This window comes from Mastomys coucha, unplaced genomic scaffold (assembly GCF_008632895.1).
Source record: "Mastomys coucha isolate ucsf_1 unplaced genomic scaffold, UCSF_Mcou_1 pScaffold19, whole genome shotgun sequence".
Lineage (NCBI taxonomy): Eukaryota > Metazoa > Chordata > Mammalia > Rodentia > Muridae > Mastomys > Mastomys coucha.
Window position 1 is genome coordinate 2,253,578 of NW_022196901.1, and position 9,487 is coordinate 2,263,064.

Below are 9,487 nucleotides of genomic sequence, written 5' to 3' on the forward strand. Positions count from 1 at the left end.
AGAAAGAAAGAAAGAAAGAAAGAAAGAAAGAAAGAAAGAAAGAAAGAAAGAAAGAAAGAAAGAAATCTGTATTCAATGGTCTATGACTGATCCCAGGTGTCAAAACCAGATATTGAATTCCACAGAAAATCTCTGAAGCAATCGTTTCCTTCGCTCATTCTCGATGCAGAGTGGGTCGCAGGAGTGTTGCGGACATGTGGACTCTAACTGCTGTGTCCATGATAACCCAACCGCCGTCTCTTCAACTTTACTCTATATCGTTCCCAGATTCCTCCACCTCTCGCACTGTATTTTGTCATCTGTGAGCATTGATTTATGGGAGATTGAGAAAAGAATCATAATTCTAAGTCCCATTTCTCAGCAGTCAAATCTGACAGCTGACTTTAACCCAGTATTTACTGGCTGCCTCATCTGTCCTGAAGCAGCTGCCACTGCTGCAGCTGCATAACTGCTCCGAGTTTACATCATCTGTGGGAGAAAAATGCTATGGCCTCACAACAGTCTTCCTCAGGGTGCCTCAAGACAGCTTCTAAAAACTAAGTCTCTTTAGGACTAATAATGTCGTCCTGTTTTAATTTCTTTCAGGGGACTTTTAAAGGTAAAAATCCTGCTTCAAACAAGTGCCTTCTTAAGAGTAAGGGCACCCCTAAGCCCGTGGGTAAAAAATTTACTGCCTGTATATCAAAACCTTCTCCAACCTAGAGCACCCTGCTCCCTTTCCTATCTTCTTGCACACTATGTATCAAGGGTAGTTCTGCCTCTCATGTCTCACAATTATGTCTACTTTCAACAATACCACTCCCATATGTTTAAAAGAGAGTCTTACTTGACTCCCACCTAGCTAAACCCTGCTCCCCCATAAGAGCCTAATTTAAGTGCCCTCCCTCCCGGGTACTTTTCCCCAGTCTTTGTTTGGAATAGCATCCCCGGACTGGGCAGTTCAAAGCTTCTCACCAGCTTCTGGCCCAGCCCTGATATGCTCAGCTATGGCTGGCTGAAATCAATCTTCTAACATGACTGCAACTCATGTTCATAACTCCAGACCTACCGTAAGACCCCGCCACCTCCCCCATCCACATGGTGTTCCACTCAGATCATGGCAAAATGGATGGTTTCATCTAGCTGACATTCTAAGTTTCCTAAGTAGCAGCTGCTCCTTTAAGAAGCCATTCACTTGTTTAGAGCCTGTCGTGATGAATGAATTTCTAATTCTTTCTTCTGCCATGGAGAATAGTGCACAAACAATTCGCGATTAGCTTAGAGTATTTGATATTTTCTTGGCCGTATACTATCATTAGAACCACATTACTCACTTAAAATTAAGTTTAAGTACATCAGAATGTTAAATGTATAGGAAAATTCAAACACTACAAAACATTCTACTGATGCTCTCAAAAAGAATTTTTATATCTGAGGATTAATGGCCACAGGTGGAACTTTGGATTCATCACTCCCCTCAAATCTTCTTTTTAGAAAATAATGATAGATACACACCTGTCCTATCATATATATATATATATATATATATATATATATATATATATATATATCATGTAATTTAAAGTTACTTCATTTATTTGGCAATGTTTACCAGCATTAACACAAAGAAGTGGCATACAGTGTGAGTCAGGAGTCTTAATGGTACAGTGTGGGGCTTCTGTTTCTAACTATGCCATTCTGAACAAAGGACCTTCTTTACTGACCATTTCTCTCAGGATCATCTCAATGAAACAAAAAATACCATGCTGCAGATTTAATTCTGAAGTTGATTTTCCAAGTTCATTCACATCAGAATATGGGTGGCATTTTGGTCAGTGAGTCAAGGGTGACTGAAAATGGTAATAACCTCAGACACTTCTTCCCTGAATTAAATTGGTTTTAAAGGCACTTTTAAAAATTTCATGAGTGGGAAGGGAAGGCAAAAGCTGATTTAGAGCTAGAGGAGTGTATATTTCAGTACGAAAGTCAACTGAAGACAACGCTAAACAACAATATTTTGTCTTTCTTCTGTATCTGTGCTATCCTATTAATTGCTGCAGCATTATAATGTGTTCATTATGAATTTTGCTATAAAGAAACATTAGGATATGTTCAAAGTAAAAATATCTATTGATATTTTGACTGATAGAAAATTGAATTTAGAAGTTAGTTTATGGGGTTTTATTTATGTATAACATCAGTGTATTATTTTATAACAATGCCCTCATTATTTGTGGTCTGTTTTTATTTGATTACGCAGGTTCTAAGGGTTCCTTATTAAAATCTACTACCTCAGGGTTTCTTCTGTGTTTTTCTTCTTATTTTTAAAAATAATATTTTTATTAATTTCTTGCAACTTCTTTTGTTCATAGTTAGTCCTGCACCTCGACTCCTCCCAGATCTCACTTTTCCAGCCTTATCTCCCTCCCTCCACACCCAGCTTTGGCGCTTCCTCTTTCTCCCCCAACTCCTCTTCCTCTGTTGCCCAATGACTGTGGGGAACAGGACCTGAACCAGAGTGCCATCAACCTTCAGGGGGTCACACCCTTTAAAAAAAGCAGCTCTCTATAGCTCAGACATTACCAAATGTCCATAGCTCCTCTGCTAGTGAGGGGATGTTCTGCCTAGTTCCCCTGTTGGGATTTTGTCTTGCTTGAATTAGTGCAGATCTTCGTCATGCTATCGGAGTCCCTGTGAGTTCATATAGGCTGCATACTTTGAATATTAGTAAATTATATTTGCGGCACTTTAAATCAATGAAGAAAAGAGAGTTACTCAAATAAATGCTACTGAAATAAATAAAAATCCACTTGAAAGAACAAGAATATTAATTCCCTACTAAAGCTCTGTAGTAGAAAGAATTTCAGAAATTTTAAAATGTATAAGTAAGGAAACTACCAGAAGAAAACAGGGCTAAATATTTTTCTCATCTCAGCATAGGGAAAACTTGTCATAAAATCCCAACCCCAAAAGCCATAAAAGACTCAGATAAATGTGAAAAAGAATCTGTACATAAACATATGCATGTGAAAGAAAAGTACAAAATGGAAAAGAATTATTTGCTATATGTATGTATCATGTATTATTAACAAAGATTATTGTTCATAGCAAAAACAGCAGGCTCTTAGAGAAAAATATTTGTTCAATATAATTGGCAAAAGATAAAAACAGACTATAGACACAAATGATGAATAGCTAGTTTGGTTATTTAGTTCAAACTCATTATGAATTAATTAGAAACAAAAGCTAAAATACTAATATTAAATAGCAAGTTCAAGGACAGGAAAGGCTACACATAGAAACCCTAAAACCCTATCTCAAAAATACCCATATTTCTTCTGAAGATTTTTCTACATTATTTTCATTTTCTAGATTTTTTTCGGTAGATATTGAAATGCAAACTTTAACATCCTAAGCCTCCAAAAATATTAGAAATGACACATGAATGGAGCTCAGATATAAACTCAGTACCAAACAGATTACAGACAAATGGTTATAGACATAAAGTTATAAAACACCACAAATACAGTGAATGCCAGTTGTCAGTGGTCACAACACAGATATAAAGTGAAGATTAAAAACTAGATTATTGAAAATGCCTTGACTGTTTCACTTCACTCAATTCACTCAAGAACCTCTTTTTTTTATTATTATTATTAAGTAATTTTATTCTGTCCACAGGAACTTTACAAAAAATGATCTCTTGACTTTAAGAAACTTACTGTGTCTTTAAAGATAATTATATAAAGATTATAAACATCATAATGATCATATTTCACCTTTCTTTTTAGTATATTATTACTTATTTGAGAATTTCATATGATGTATTTTGATCATATTCACCCCAATTCCTCCCCTCCTTAATTCCTTCCAGAGCAAATCTGACCTCACCTCCCTGTCCCTCAGATCAGATCCACCCTCACCTCCCTGTCCCCAACCTTCACGCCCTCTTCCTCCCCCCAGAAGTCATCCATGTCATACTCTCCAGTTAGGTTTGGGAGTTCATGGCCCTCCCCTTCCCATGCTAGAATGTTGGCTGACTTGATACCACACAAATCTTGTTCAGACAACCGCAGCTACTTCAAGTTCATTAGTGCAAAGGTCCTGACAATCCAAAAGTTACTGTCCTTCCTAAGTCTTCCTTAACCTTTGGCTCATATAGTCTTTCTGAGGAGGTCAGATTTTTCTCTGAGATAGTCTAAGAATTTAAACTATCCTCACCTCCCATTGTAACTATAATTAAATTCCATCTGTAAATTCCAGTATTAGGTTTCAAAAGGGGAGATTTATAGACTGACTGATAGGATAGCCAAGTGTAGTGGCTCAGGTCTGTAATGTCAGTGGGGGCTGACACAGTAGGGATGCAGTATTCAAGTCAAGCCTGGACCACACAGGGAGATACAGAGACTATACTAGAAATGAACAAACAAACAAAACCAGTTTTTTAAAATCTGTACTGTCTGTAGTATTGTCTCTCCTGCAACAATAAAAACTAAATTTATAAGTCCACAGAAACCATCACACCCTTGCTTTATGCACTTCTACTTTATTGCTCACAGATATCTGTGAAAATTAATCTTCATTGCTAAGTTGACTTGCTTTAGAATCTCCTAAGGTTTGTACCTAAGGTGAGCCTGGGAGGGAGTTCCCAGAATCAACTGAAGGGGAAAAGCCCACCGTGAACGGAAGTGACACCATGCCGTGGTGTGTGTGGTCTCTGAGTGCAAAGGAAAACTAAGAAAATCCAACTGAGTGCCTGTTCCTCCTTTCTCTGCTTCCTCCTAGTCTAGAGATGTGTTCGCAGGTTCCTTCCACCACAGCTGCAAAATGCTCCTATGACCATATTTTCCTTAGCACAGTGGATTGTCGCCTCAATCAGGAGCCAATATTAACCGTTCCTCAAGCTGCTTTCTTGATGTGTTCTCAGACCACAGCAGTATGAAAGGTACTAATACAGTCTCGTTATGGATGCAGGTAGTGGTTGATCATAAACCTATTATTCACTAGACAGGGTGATGATGATTAGTTTGGCACAGGCATCCCACATATTCAAAGCACAATCTAAACTCTCAGAAAAAGTGGAGAGGAGAAAGTGGAGAGGAGAGCCTGTCAATCCCAAGAGTCTGGGAAGTGGGGCTCAGTTTAGAGTATCTGGAAAGCCCCACAAGGTAGCTCATACCTGCTGAAGCAGGAGGATCACCCAAAGTTTCAGGATACCCTAGACCACAGTATGAGATTATGTCTCCAAGGCTGAGGGGAGACAGGAAGCAAAACTGGCAGACACGCAAATAGAGTCACATCTACCAAAAAGGATGTCCTGAATCTATTTGTCTCAAGCAATTACTGAGCAATTTGTGAACCATCTCAGATTACCAGAAGTCCCCAGGGATTAAAGTGACATTTGATCAGATTTAACAACTTCAACTTGAGAGACTCCCTGCTTTCTTATGGACAAACCATGGGGCAGAAATGTCTAAAAGAAGGTGATAGGAAATAGTTTGGAATGTGTGCCCCAAGTGGTCAAGTTTAGTTAAATTGTTTCACTTAAAAACTCAGTGGTGCCTTGAGTTTGATTCCTAGCTCTGAAGAAAAGGAAAATCAAAAGCAAATAATAGGAAATACAAGGCAAAAGGAAGATTTAAGTGTTGGCTTGTGTTCTCCTATAAAACAAAACAGCTACATGGTAAAATCTGTGTACAACAGTGCAGAATTTGTCTCTTCACAGAATCCATGAGAGAGGCTATTTAACTTTGCAACAGCATTTAAAAAACCTTCAACTGTCTATAAAATCCATCTTCTAAAACACAAATACATATAAAATGAGTTTCGGGTTACTCCACAATGTTTCAAACCATGAGAAATGAGTTCTTTTGTCTTCTAATTTGGGATTACAATGGTGTTTAGAGTACAATCATGTGCAGATAAAACAATGATAATATCAGCGCTTCTCCACCTAAGACCCACAGGAACTGAAGTCTACAAACACTACAGCAGCTAGTATGGATCCCTGTGCACGTGTAGTACGTGACAGGGAGACACTCGAGGCAACATTCTGCCTTACATCATAGGAGCCAGAAGAGAAGACCTGATTAATCTGTGCAACAGACTTCCAATACGGTGCCATGTCACTGAGAGCAAGACAAATAGAACCTCATTCCCTCTGACTCCAGGCCTTCATGGAGCTTCTTCTATACTGTAGTTCTAAATGTATTATTCATGCTGTGTTTTATTTCTGCAATCAATGTAGATCTGGGGGGGCTCTTCTATGCACATGGTGTTGTAGATACTAAAATTTAATTATATTTAAAACTTGTTGATCTAAAATAATATTCAAATAAACCAAGCATTTTTAATTAAATATTAAAAACTGTGTTTAATGAATTCATCTCAAAGAGATTGTCACAAAATCTAATGAACATAGAAACTGATGCCTTCCTAATGCCATTAGCTGAAGTAATATTTCACATTATTAAAACACACAGTTATCTTTCTAGGGAAACTTTCAGACTTAGTCCTAAATTACCTCAAAAGGTTCATGAATACATATGGAGTACATGTATACACACACACACACACACACACACATATCACTGATACAATATATGTGAACAAAAAGAATATTAATGTTTATAAATCCCTCATTAATTACACAGAATTGTCTTTAACATACAGTAACAATGGTCTCTTTCTCTGTGTAAGAGGCACCCTTCCTCACCTCTGAAAAATGGTCTCCACAGTAGGCTACAAAGCTTATGAATCTATATGACAAAAGCTCATTTCAAAAAAAAAGTTTTTAAATGAGATTCAGTGACCCACACATAAAATTATACACCACAGCTGCTAGTAAATGAGTTGATTCATAAAACCCACCAGCTCACTGAAGAGTGTCACACACTCCCAGTGCAGGATATAGAAAATTATACCAGTTAACTGTTTTTCCCATTGTTTGCGATAGGATTTAATGTAGTTGGGGCTTTTTTTCTTTTGTTTTGTTTCTTTGGCTTTTGAAACAGAACACTGTACACAGCCCAGGCTGGCCTAGAATGAATTATAAAGCCCAGGTTGGCCTGGAACTTGTGATCTTCATGACTGTGTGTCAAGTACTAAGACTACAGGTGTGCACTACTACACTTGTCTTATCTGTAACACTCATGTAAAATACCTGCTCTGGAGACTTACGTTTCAAGAGGTCCTCAGAATTAACAGCTGCCAAACAACTCAACGAGATGCACATTTACTCAGAGAAGATGACCTCTACTGCAGGCCGTTAAAGAGACAGGATGTTCCTAGCTCAACAAGTCACTAGTAAAAAAATAAGCAGAAATGCTTTGGTAAAGTGTAAGAAACAATATTTGAAGTAACAAACTTTGAAACATTCAGTTTGACTGGATAGCTCAACTCACTTTAATTCACGCTGCAATCAGTTAACAGATTTGAAACTGATCACATATCACTAAGCTACATCCCTAAAGAACTGCTCCCATCTCTCTTTACAGTGCCTCCTAATGTGATTGCTTTCATTTTTGTTTGGGTGACAACCAGTCTCTTGTCCCTTTTATCCGGAATACAGAAGTCTGCCTGCCATTCTCAGGGCACTAGGCTGTGCTTGCATTTTGAGCACTGGGCACATAAAAGACTGTGCTCGAGCACACAGCCGTGAATGCGTAGACAGGCAAATGCGTGGCAAACCAGTGAGAGCATCTACTTACATACATACACTCCTTCATTAAATCCCATACCCATCCTGTTCCTCTAAATGGATGAAGGGTGTCATTGTGTGACACAGGCTCACAAAAACACATCAAAGTAACAACTTATTATCAACCTGAAGAAGGACATTACACAGAGGAATGCAGTGTATTTTTCAGATCATTTCAATAAAGATGGGAGACAAAGACCCAAGCCAATGGTGGCAATGCCTTTCTCCTTCCCTCCTCCTCCTCTTCTTCCCCCTTTTTTTCCTCCTTCTCTTTCTTTTCTTCTTCTTCTTATTCCTTGTTTGTTTGGGTTTCTTTTTGAGACAGGGTTTTTCTGTATCACCCTGGCCATCCTGGAACTCTCTCTGTAGACCAGGCTGCTTTCAAACTCACTGATCCACTGTGAGATTAAAGACATGCACTGCCACCACCCAGCTACTTTCTATTTATTAAACTTCAGCCTGGGTTCTTTTGTTCCCTCACCTATCTATGTGTGCTTATCAAGGGGCTCAAACAGCCAACACCTCACTTTCACAGAGTCAGGCAAACTGACACCCCCACACCTCTGCTGGTCCCTCTTAAGACCCAGCATCTTTGTTTCATCCTAACACAGCAGCTTCATCTGATACTCTATGAACATGAGTGGGCTCGCTGGGAGATGCATACGCATCCAACACCCCTGCTCTCCATCCAGGAGAGCACTGTGACTTGCCCCCACATCACCCTTATCATCAGCTAATAACCAGGCAGGAGCTCTGCTAATCATTTAAACTAAACAAATGTTTGCACACGCTGAGTCACAGCCTCTCTGACCCAACTGTTGACTCTGCCCAAGAGACACCCAGGGGACCAGCTGCCTGCCAGCCACACAGCTAGTACCAGTGGCCATCCTCCTAATCCATTTCCCTGGCAACCTAAAACAATAACACTGGATGAAGTAGGGCACTGGTGTGTAACCCTCAGAGACCTGACCTTCCCAAAACTAGCTCTCATCTCCAACTTCTATGACACAAAGGCACAAGATTCACAAATGTTACACAAATGGAACACCCTCCTCTACCCCCCATCTTCTTAGGCACTAACATGAGTTTCAGAGGAAACTCTGATTATCTATGCATCTATGCATGAGCGCAGCTGCTGGTCTCATAAGAAAGGGCAGCTCTCAGCAAAGTATATTATGTATTCTCTTCCATCCTCTCCAAAAGGTGGAGCCACTCAATGGGTTCTTCCTAGGTAACTATAAAAGAGAGAGTCCCCCGCTTAAGTGCCCAGTAAGGTGTACTTTCACAATAGAACTGGAATTGTGATTTAAAACAGCACCCCACTGTCTTTAAATAAGCAAACAAGAAGCAGCTTACAACACAATAAGACTTTGGAAATGATCACAGGACTTTGGAAGCCTAATTTTAAGGTACAATTGACCTCCCCCAACCTTTCAAAAAGAATGAATCTGACATTAAGCATTGCAAGCAGCCCAAGCTTCATGGTAAGTTTTTAGGAACTGCTAACATTGGGGATGCAGGATGGACAGATAGGGGAACTAAGCTTCAGGGTTTAGCAGAAGCAGCTTGGGTTGCTACAACATGATTGCAAGCCACAAGACTCGCCATCGCTGATTGATACAGTGGGAATTTAAGTATGTGTCATGCCAGTGAATCTAATGAGATCGTCTCTTACTTGCCTCCAAATTAACTAGCAATGCAACCAATTAGAATGACATCCTAAAATACCTGCTTATAAATTATACAAGAAGTCGTAAACATGTACCTGAGTGCATCACCTTGACTTAGTTTTTTTTTTTTTTTTTTTTT

The 9,487-nt window shown here is 39.2% G+C and overlaps 1 protein-coding gene across 6 annotated transcripts in view; it reads right to left on the minus strand.

Annotated features, from left to right (window-relative positions):
• Positions 1-9,487, minus strand: part of Cdk14 (cyclin dependent kinase 14) — a 596,871-nt gene that overhangs the window by 512,385 nt on the left and 74,999 nt on the right. Inside the window, exon 1 of one of the 6 annotated variants that reach the window (XM_031379957.1) lies at positions 7,159-7,304. The exons of the other annotated variants lie outside the window; for them this stretch is intronic. The gene's annotated coding sequence lies outside the window, so the exon portion shown is untranslated. Of the gene's footprint in view, positions 1-7,158; positions 7,305-9,487 lie in introns of those variants that run through there. 6 annotated transcript variants of the gene reach the window in all.